Source organism: Rhododendron vialii, chromosome 2a (genome assembly GCF_030253575.1).
Source record: "Rhododendron vialii isolate Sample 1 chromosome 2a, ASM3025357v1".
NCBI classification, from domain to species: Eukaryota; Viridiplantae; Streptophyta; class Magnoliopsida; order Ericales; family Ericaceae; genus Rhododendron; species Rhododendron vialii.
In genome coordinates this window covers 28,782,694-28,794,596 of record NC_080558.1, presented here as the reverse complement: position 1 = coordinate 28,794,596, position 11,903 = coordinate 28,782,694, and positions in this window count along the sequence as shown.

The window sequence follows — 11,903 nt, the reverse complement described above, 5'->3', positions numbered from 1 at the left end:
ATCTTTCTTTTCAAGTTCAAAGGTCGAACTTTAGCTTGCATGCTTGTGTGTCGAGATGCGAAGACATTTTTGGAAGCTAACTATGTTTAGTTACTTAATCATCTTGTAATTGACTCCCTTTTTGTTAATTATGGCTTTATAACTAATTACTCTTAATTTCTCTTTGACTAAATGGTTTGTAATTAATGAATCTATTCGTACTTTGCTTAAGCTTATTTGGGGCCGGTGTGCCAAAGTTGCATGACTTTTAAATTTGGGGACTTGAAATTGTAAATTAAACAGGTGGGGACTCATTTTGGGATATTATTTATAATATGCGAGGATCTTTTGTTGAAATGCTTTATTTAATTATGTTAAAAATCGAGGGCGTGACAAAATCAGCAAAAGTTAAGAGAGTTGTAGATGATTTGGGTGGGGCCGTCAAAGAAATATGTGACACTTCTTTGTTGGAGAGGCGAAATATGCTCTTCGAACTTGTTTGTAGCGTAGTTGATGAGGCCGGATTAACTGAAGACGGAAGTGAACTTTTGGAAGAAGCTTTGCGTTCAGTTCGAAAGAAGCTATGTGCCAAGAATCCTGGAAGCAAATATGGCAAAGCGAGTGCTATCCAAGTGTCTATTCCTCGTGAACATAGTTTTAAAGAATAGCTTCATGTAAGGGTAAAGGGTTGTGGTAAGCGATTGAAGGGAGGGAAAGAGAAGGCGGTTAAGAAGATTAGGCGTTGTAATGGTTGTGGGTTAACAGGACAGTCACATGGCAAAAGAAAATTGTCCTAAACTTTGCAACATGTACGTCAATTTAATTCTTTACTTGTTCTAAATTTGATTCTTTAGTTGTTCAAATTTTAATACTCGTATTTTTTTCTTAGTTCTTCGCAAGATGTTAGGTTGAGTGATGACGAGGAGGAGGAGGAGGAGGACAATGTTGTCTAAGACGATGAGTGTAAGTGTTTGTGGTGCATGTTGCATTTTGGAACTGCTTGCTACATTTTGGAACAAGCTATATCGACCATGGACGCAACGAATCTGTTTGCTACATTTTTTTTGGAATTGGTGTTTGGAAATGTATAGACTATGGAACTCACCAAATCTGTTTGGAACTACTGTGTATTTTTTTGAAGACTTGAATTGTATATTTGGTTAGTTGTTGTTCTTGTATATATGGTTCCCGTTTGGTTTCATTCTAGAATTGGGGCAGTTTTTTAGTAATTCGCAAGCCATGAAAATAGGGGAGGAGGGAGGGATGAGTCTCTTTCCTATTACAACCCATTGCGCTTCTCACTTGGAGCAACTACCAACAAATATATCCGAGCATGCCCAATAAAAACTTTTTGTAATGCTTCAATTATGTTTGGGATGTGTGATTGTAATCTGGAGAATGGTTGACTGATACTTGATACTTGGTTGTAATTCTTTGGTTTACAAATACTTGGCTGGTTTTTTTAGTTTGGAGACTTGATACTTGATCAATGTAACTCATTTTGGTTTGATTGTAATTTAGAGACTTGCCTATTTTTTTTTCTATTGATATTATTACTTATTCGGGTTGCAGGATACATTGGTGCTTGCACATGGATTGATGCTTCCAAATGTAGATGAATTTGGAACTTTTTGGATTGTTCGCTGCTTCTTTAGAACTGTTCGGATTGGTGCTTGTTTGGAACTGTTTTCTGCATTTATTGGAAATGTTTTAATACTAGAGCTATGTTTTTTTCTTATGTATAGGATGTATTGTGCTCGTACTCTGGTTTATTTTTTTGTATTGTTGAAAGTTAGTGGAAATTTTGTAAAAAAGGTACAATATGGAATCTGGAAAACAATGGAGTAAAATCTGGTTTATTTTGTATTTCACTTTTAAGAGTGGTGAATTGTGTAATCTGGAAAATAGGGGACATGCAATGCTCCTTGCCGTTCCAATGGAAACACTGATTTGCAAAGTACCTTGCAGCTTCCAAACAATATATTTGAGAAGAGCTACCCACAGAGCACTACAAGAAAAATTCAATTGGGTGACGAATGAAAATCGTCACAAATTGCATGTTTTTCGTCACAAATAATATAGGTGACGAAAAAAAATTTGTCGACTAAAGGTTGTCGAGGATTCCTACCTGGTGACGAAATTTATTTTTCGTCACCTATAGTGCCTTTTGATGACGAAATATTTCGTCGTCAAAATGTGAATAATTGGTGACAAAAAATTTTTCCTCACTTATTGTGCTTTTTGACGACGAAAAAATTCGTCACCGATGGGTCACATTGGTGACGAAATTTTTTGTCACTAATATAAGAAATCGGTGACGAAATTTTTCGTTGCAAAAGATGTTTTCATATGGGAAAAGAAATCCATATTTCTTGCTCCTGCTGGGTTTCGAACCCGAGTCCTTTGAGTTTTTCGTGCAAGTTCCAACCAACTGCACTACACACACTTTTCAGTAAATATTTGAAATATCTAATATATAACACATATGTTTAACATGAAAATATATTTCGAATGTAATTTTGGACCTTTAAATATTAAAATTAGCAATTTTGATAAACATGAAAGTTGTAGGCAATTGAGTTATTGTTCAAACCCAATTTGAATTATCTCAATCGGAGATTTTAGTAAAGAGTTATATCCGAAATACATTTAGTGACAAAGCGTAATTCATAAATTTCGTCACGAAAGGTACCCATTTGACAACGAAATATATTTTTTGTCACTGAAAGCGTTAAAATGGTGACGAAATTATTTTTCGTCACCAAAGTTAAGCATTTGGTGACAAAAAATATTTCGTTACTAAATTGCTCACATTTGGCGACGAAATATATTTTTTGTCACCAAATGATTATCTTTGGCGACGAAAAATAATTTTGTCACCTTTTTTAAACTTTCGGCGACGAAAAATGTATTTTATCGCCAAATGGGTACCTTTAGTGACGAAAATATTTTTTTCGTCGCTAAACAGGCATAATTAGTGACGAAATTATTTCGTTACGAAAGTTATCAAAATAGTGACGAATTTATTTTTTCGTCGCCAAATATACTCATTTAGTGACAAAATTAAATTTCGTCGCCACTTTTTCGTCACTAATTTTCATTTTTCTTGTAGTGGAGAATTTGACTTGCAAAAGAGAGTCCAATCTTTTATTTACAAGGCTGTAGAGATATCAAAGTGCTTTGTCATATTTGTGTACTCGTAAAAAGATAGGAAGAAACTTTCTTATGGCGTATTTTTTCGCCAAAACCATGGCCAACATAACATAAGCAAGTTTCATTCGTTTCAGGATCATTTTTGCCACAATATGCTAGTAAACTTATGGCATTCTCTTGCACAGATTTAAGCGACACATCAATCATCTATTTAGTCAGAATAATCTCATTCACTTATCAAAAGAAATAAAATCTAGAAACAAATTTCAATTCTTAACATAATGTACATTAAATACAACAACGATCCCATCGGTGCTCTTACAAATTCCAACACAACCCTTTCCAACAAGCTTAAGACTTCATTATAGCTGGCATGGCCATTAGAAGAGCTATTCCAGAAAATATCAAGCTTACAACGGAAAACCAGGATATCTTGGATTCTCGTTCCCTTATCAGTTTATTTCCTTAATCCTTGGACTCTTTTCCATAACAAGCCGAACATCCCATTCCCGTTGGGTATCTTTTATAGATCCTACATTCTCGGGATCTCATTCTTTAATGGAATACCACTGTTTCTGGACTCTTCCAGAGTGTTCCCTCTTCTTCAACATCTGATAGGACTTCTCTCATTGTTCGGCCATCTCATGGCCGAACAGACGGCCTGGACCAGTCACTTCACATGTAACTGGTCCTTTATCAATTATTTGGACCATTTCCTTCTTAGGAGCTCTCCTCCTATTCGACTTTCTCATTGCCGAACAATTTACTTGAACAATGGCTTCACACGTCACTTTCCTTTTATTTGGTCCAATAACTTCTCATGTTTTACTTAACCAAGACTCGTACAACTTCTCTGGACCAATGACTTCTCTTGTCACTAGTCCAGAGCGCGATGACTTTTCCTTCACAGCGTGTTCGGGCCCTTCTTGGACCTGTTCGGGAATACCTCCCTACAGTATAAATACGACCAAATCCGAAGAGAAATCAAGGATACGACCAGGATACGAGAATACATAGAATATAATGAAATTCTAGATAATAACTATCCAAAACTCCAAATACTCGAATCTTGATGAAACCGGCGTTCCCATGAGGTCAATTATGTACAACGTGACTCGTACAAATCGATGAAACTGAAAAAAAAATTACATTCCAAAGCAAAATTTAGACCCGAAAGTACTAAAAAGACACAAAAATGGACACGAAATGCAAAACATGACTCAATTATGTCCCGGACTGAAACCGACACCTCCGTACAGTCACTTTAGGCTCCCATGACCTATAAGGTACAAGAGAAAAGGGTGAGAACCTCTAAAACACATTCCGACCACCCAAAGTCCCAATTTAAACTTGAAATGGACGACCGAAGGCCTAAAATCTTCGTTAAACGCAATATTCCGAATCCGACACTTGAACACAGCCTCATATAACGATGATGACTTACTGGAACCATCAAAACTGCAAAATAACCCTCGGAACGAAAAATGACCAAAGTTGGTCAGTAGCTGCTGTAAACTGTCAAATTGCAGACTGAACCATCGCGCGATGGAATGGAAAGGTCGCGCGATGGAAGAATCATCGCGCGATGAAGTGAGACCATCGCGCGAAGGACAATCCCTGCTAAGCCACCTTTGTTTGACCAAACTTGAATCTAAGACGTTGAATGCCTTGTCACTGTCCTTGGCCGTCCAGAATACACCTGGGGCAGTTCACAGGTGTGCCCTTGCATTGAAGGGGGGAATGCCACCTTGCTTAGATATTTGCTTTGATAAGAAGGAGATTTTTCATGAAGCCTTGGCTATACAAGAGCCTGCCTCTAGAGATGTGAGGCACTCCCCAAAGCAAACACTTCCAACTTCCTTAAAATGGCGAATAACCTCCCAGCCTTGATCAGCCCGTGGCTAACGACTTTTGTAGCTGGAGACTGGATATGCTTTCGCTCCCACGGGCTGGCCGCTTTTCATTTTCTTCGCAACGTGAGGGTTCGACCCGTAATTCTGAGGGCAGCACTACAGTTCTGGGACCTAGAGGTTCATGTTTTTAGGTTCGGGGACAACGAGCTGTGCCCCACCGTGGAAGAATTCCAAGCATACCTCTAGGGGTTTGGTTCGAGCACGATTGTCGTACCGCCCTATAGGAAGAGCATGCCAAAATTGTTGCAATCATGTCTCGACATCTTGAGGGGAGCAGTTGAAGGTATGTTAACCGGGGGGCAAATCAACATCATGCGTCTGATGGAGTGGTACGGGCCTGAGGGAAACACAGAGGACACCAATTTACAGGCCCAACGTCGATTTGCTCTAACGATTAGTGTACTAGCCGCCTACTTGCTTGTGTCTCCGAATGGGCAAGTGAACTCTTTGCTGGTGAGTGTTGCCGCTCAAATGGGTACTCGAAGGAATGTAGTGCCATTGGTTTTAGTAGAGACTGTAACAACCCTGATTTTTAGTAAGTAAAAATTTCGATAAAAATTTGAATTTTATTTTAATACTTGGATTTGCTTCCAAAAATTTCCTTTTGTATTTCTAAAAATCTGTCATAAATAGAATTTTAGTCTTTTAAAATTATATTTCTTGGCTAGAGACTCTACTTGGCAAGTGTAGTTAGATTCTAACCAATTAGTTAGAAGGACCTAACTACCAATTCATCCAGTTACTTTCTCCTAACCCTAGATGAGCCTTTTTGAACCTTTCAAACCCTAGTGGAACCCTTTGGACCTTTAACCTTTACCCATTGGGCGATAATTGTTAGGATAATCTTTGTCCATTGGACAATAGGTCTTTCATTAGAATATTTGATTAGTACAAAGATATAGTATTATATTGGTGTATTTTTCCATGTGCAAATGACAAATATGCATTCTTTATTATTTGATATCTTTTTCCCCATTACCCATTGGTCATTTAACCGCAAGGGAAATTATTATCCATTGGGTAATAAAACCAATCTTCCAACAAAGTACATAATCTATTAGTTTAATAGAAACATGTGTCTAATTAGAATTCTTTATTGGGATTTTGATTTTGAAAATCTAGTACTTGTACCCTTGGCCATTATTATATATATATATATATATATAGTGTACTTGAGAGAGAGAGAGAGAGAGAGAGAGAGAGAGAGAGAGATTGCTGAGAGAGGGAGAGAGAGAGTTGCCGAGAGAGAGAGAGAGAGGGAGGGAGGAAGAAAGAGAGAAAGAAAGAAAGATTGGGTTGTACCATGCTTTGATCACCATGATCTTCTTACATCTTTTCAAATCCTTGGGTGTATCTTCTTCCTAGCCAAAATCTATCCTCTCGTTGTCCTTCTATGTTTATTTAAAGACCAAATCTTGTACAACCCCTCCTTTCCTCCACCAAATCTTCCAAAATCAAATCCAAAAGTACCAAAATCTAGCCATGCAAGCCTAGAACTAGGTCTTGATCTTTCAAAGGAGGCATGACAAGTTGAATAAAAAAAGAGAAAATCCAAGATATAGAGAGAGAGAGAGGGGCCGGCCATGAGAAGAGAGAGAGGGAGAAATTTGGCTATAAATAGGACCCTTGTCCAAGCATTCAACTCACACCTTCACCTAGCAACTTCTCTCTCTAGAAAAACTTGTATTCTTCCTTTGTTCTTGCTTAGTTCTTTTTGTTCTTGAAGTTCTTTTTGTGTTCTTCAAGAAACTCATCCAAGGCCGCCACTAAACCGCCACCCGACCACCCTCTCGATCCAAAAGTAGTAGTAGTAGTAGTCAAGATATAGTTTCAAGAGAAACCTTTCTCTTTCGAAGCTACCATAAGCATTCTGTAGGAAGTTATTCCGCTCAATCACCGACATACTTTCCGTAGCCGCCCTACCGCCAAGGAGTAAGGTAGAGTCCCATATACACTATCTCTAAGTATATGTAGAGTCCCTCGTCCGTTAAACCCTAGTATAGTATAGAACCATATATTGAGAAATAGGATGTCCCTACTTTTTAGTTCAAAGTATAACATGGAGTATTTTTAAAGAAGATAAGGTTATCTATCGTTTATTACGTTTAGAATGCATGATGGTTAACAAACTCATTTTGCTAATGGTGGTATGAACATGTTGAATAATTGACTTTTACTTCAATAAACATATGTTGTTTTGAATTTCCCCATAAAGGAAGAAAGAACGGTTTTCGAAAGATAAGACTTTATCATTGATAGAAGTATTCGTATTTTGAACTTGAGGATGGTTATGAGCATGATTACTAATATAGAATTGGATGATCTTGCTAGTTGAGTTTCAAGATTTCAATGAATGATTTAAGTTTACTATTGTGAAAAAGTCCTACCGCGGAGTCTATGCATGAGAACGAGACACGGAAAACAAGAAAGTAGAAACATGACGTCTAGGGTGTGTTAATGACAAGGCGTGTTTTGAAAAGGAGAAAAAGTTTTGAAACCCCAATGTGGCCGAACTTGCCCATTGTGGGAATGTGTGTGTGTGTTCCAATGGGAATCCGGGAAAAGCGGAACCATTGTGAGGTTGTGTGTGTTCCAATGGGAATCCGGAAAAGCGAAACCATTGTGAGGTTGTGTGTGTTCCAATGGGAATCCGGGAAAAGCGGAACCATTGTGAGGTTGTGTGTGTTCCAATGGGAATCCGGAAAAGCGGAACCATTGTGAGGTTGTGTGTGTTCCAATGGGAATCCGGGAAAAGCGGAACCATTGTGAGGTTGTGTGTGTTCCAATGGGATTCCGGATCACGGAACCATTGTGAGGTTGTGTGCGTTCCCATGGGAACCCGGAGCAGCGGAACCATGGTGAGGAATGGCTTGGTTATCCGCGGAGAGGAGCCAATGCAATGTGTGCCAATGGGAACCCGGGACGGCGGAACCATTGTGAGGATACTCGGGAACCCGGAACGGCGGAACAGAGGTTGGGTGTGTTAAAAATGGTTTTTTTAAAATAATGAATGGGTTATGAAATGAGGAAAATGAGACACTATTTACGAGGAGTTGCATAGGAGAAACCCAGAAAGTCATGGATACCAATGCTAGGAAGATGGCGAATGTAGATGTGTCATTGTTATTCATTTATGCATGAGTTATGTGGCAATCATGAGTTTGTGTGCTATATCTATGACCTGTTGTTCATAAGTTATGGGTTAGCGGGTATGGGATTGTTCTGCTGAGCTTTTGTAGCTCACGGTGTTACCTTTGGTGACCCTGATATATTATATCGGTGGCGACGCTGGTATAATATGTCAGACCTTGTAAATGATCAAGATGAACAGTACACCTTAGAGGCTTTTGGAGCTGAGGAGCTGGCTAGGATGGAGGAGCAGGTGGAGCTGTAGCTAGGAACCTTAGAACCCCTTCATTATATAAATATTGAACTCTTGTGGGAGTTTTGTTGTAATAACGAGCCAGACTCCATTTGGTTTTATAAAAAAAAATGTTTTTTTAACGTACCCAAAATTGGGGGCGTTACAGAGACGCTCATGGGTTTGGATTTGGTTTCTACTGGCCAATCAAACATATTCAGCGGTAGTCCACTCCTACTGCAGGTAAATTCTCACTCAACTCACCTTTTCTGAGATTTCACACACTTTCCTTTTACCTCAACTCTCAGTTTAGGCCATGTCAGAGCTCCTTACTTGTTTTTCTCACTCAAGTCTTATATGGCTACTTACTTGTCTTTTACCCTCACCTACAGCCATGGTTATCCGACAAACTGGGATTGCTCACAGCACCGGAGGCAAACTGGCCTCATCTGCCTGGTTGGATGCATCAGCGCGGGATGATCTACCCGGAGATGTCCACCAACAAATGGTACACGTTCATGAAGGAAATGTTCCCGACCGAAATCAACTTGAGGCATGAGGTCCTGGACGTACCAGACATGGCCCTTAATTCTGCAGGTTTTGAGAGGATGGTGATAGCCGGGCTGACCGCTTTCACCTTCTACATTCCCGGTCGCATTCTCTGTCAGCTAGGGATAAGTCAAGGATTGCGCCGAGCCGGAATCGAAACTTTCAACATCCCCGCATTCACTGCACAGAATTTAGCTGGATACGAGCGCAATTGGGGCCTGCGGCAATTCGGCAGAGCAGAGCCAGACTTCAGCACAGAGCTCATGCATCGATACAAAGCGTGGCTAAGAAGGGAAATTGCAAGAAGACAAAGCGACAACTGACTCCTGACAGACTCCAATGATCTAGAATAAACTGTGAGCCTATTAAGGCCTCTAGCATTTTATTCTATTTTTATGCTTAACTGTATTAAAGACTTTGCTCAGCCGTGTAATAGAAGTAGTAGTTTGAATAAAATCGAAAGATTTAAAACTTTCCCCTGTTGACCCAAATGTTGAACTCCACGCTGCTTTGAACATTGAAGATGATTCCAAAATAGTAAACCACGGATCATGTTGATAGAATGTGACCGAATCTCGTGAAGAGATTGCCTATGTATCCTTTTTCAATGAATCAGGTCAGAACGTAGTTCAAGCAAAGGTTCGCTCGGGTATTTTACCTCTCCTTTTACGCTCTAACTTTTGCCTAGTGCCGCCACTTCGTTGAAGAGATCACCCATGATTTCGTTGAAGAGATCGAAGCCTGATTGGAGGAGTTGAAGGTGTGGATTAGAATGAGAAGGTTCTCCAATATACATGAGTTCTGCTTCCAACTCCCAAGGCATGGGTACAACAGGTTTGGGCTGGTTGACCGGGATTATATGGTTAGTGCGGTTGAATATGGTGGAGCAAGGGTCGATTTGAGTGGAGCTGGAGGATATATGGTTGATATGTAGAGCAGCATTGTGCTTTGGCATGGAGTTAGAGAGGATGTTTGGTTTTTGAGATGGTGGAGGTGGAGCCTGAAGGGTCCCTTCATCTATAAGATCCTGAATCGCGTGACGGAGGCGGAAGCAGGAATCTGTAAGATGACCAGCCCCTTAGTGATAGGCGCAGCAGAGATTGGCTTTGAAACTGGGTGCCGGATTTTTGGGTAGAGGAGTTGGATCAAGGGGTTTCAAATGTCTTGACTTGATTAATTTCTCCATAACAGAAGACAAAGAAGCCTCAAATGCGGAGAAACTGCGGGGTTTGTTACGCGGACGGTTGTTCTGTGGAGTCTGTACTTGATTGACATCGACAATGTGATTGGCGGTGTTGGACGAGGCATTAGTGCCGCTGGTTGCTTTGTTGGAGAAAGTCCCACCCCCGAATAATGCATTGGTGTTGCCAGAGTATGCCCAAGGTTTTGATTTCGGAGGGTTAGAAGATTCTCCTTTCGATAGGATATGCCACTTTGTAGCGCATCCTCGATGGCAAGGCCGGAGTCGAAGAAGGTTTCAAAGTTTGCTGAAGCTTGAAGAAGAACCAGATGTTTAGCATAATCTGGCTGAAGATTGCGGATAATGATGCGGAGTTGATCTCTCTCGCTCGGACGATCGGCCATTAGGGTAGCCTTAGCCTCCACCTCTTGACAAAGTGTGCGAAGGACTCTTTGGCTTCCATCTTGGTGGATTCAAGCTCCCGTGTTGTCACTTTCAGCAAGGAATTATAACTATACTGCGAAATAAACGCAGCGGCAATATCCCCCAGGTTCTCCTCTTGGCAATGTCGAGTGACAAGAACCAATGAAAAGCTAGACCGGAGAGAGTCTGAGGGAACAACTGTGACATGGCTTCGAGTTCGACTGATAAGAGCTTCATGGCAGCTTGATAACTATAGAGATGAGTTTTAGGGTCACCACTACCGTCAAACTTGGCAAGATCTGGCATTTTGAACTTGTCGGGAAGCTTGGCGTTGGGGTACAAGCAGAGACGGTCCAGGTCAATTTTACCGGTGCTGATTCTTTCAAACTTGGAAACAGCTTCCTCCAGTTTGGGGATTTTGGCCATAAGAGCAGCCAAATCAGGATTTTGAGCAGGCCTAACAACAGCAGGGTCAAAGTTCGCGGCCATTGGACGAGCTTCCCTCAGGTTAGGTTGAACTATGAGCCGCCCAACATGATTTGGGTCCTCGACAAAGACGGGTTCTGCATGAACATCCTCATCGACCTCGCCTCCCACTTCTGCTACTGGTGGAGGACGAGTGTTGAAGAGATCATTCAAACGGGTAACATTAGCATCTGTCTGAGTAGCCCTCTGTTGCATGGTGGCGATGCTATTCTGAAGGCTTGTGAACATTGCTTCCACAGTGAGCGGTTGAGGTTGGTCTGCCATGACTGGTGTTTCAGAGGAACTTGATGAAGATGAAAGGGTTGGCAATATCGGGGGTTTAACTTCCTGAAGAACCGAAGGCGAACCTGACTGAAGAGTAGCCAACAGTGAACGTGGAGAGTCTTCCGTTGTGACTGATTGGGATTGCAACCTGACTAGCCTTTGAACCGGATTCTGACGCAGACGTTCCCAAGTGGGTTTGCCTTTTTTGCTTCGATACTCTCCGTGGTGGTGCAATGATTCAGAACTTTGCTTGCAGTAAAGTAAGAAAAGGCTTAAGCGGGGTCCTACAATAACTTTAATCTAAATAAAAGACTAAAGCGAAAGCGCAATCACCGTCGTCTGTGTCATCCTAGACTCTAAATCTAGAAAAGGAGTCTGTCTCAAAAGTGTTTGGACATTGCCAGAATCCTCGGAAATCTTTTCGAGAGCACACCCTTTGAACAAATCGATAAGGCTAAAGGATATCAAAGTAGTCTGAGCTTTTGACTTATTCCGTTCTCGAGGTTTCAACTTTGAACTCGGAACAAGTTGGTGTAAGATGGCGTGATACCTTAACCTTGGCGGCGTAGGTGGCACAGCACCATAGCCTAAACGG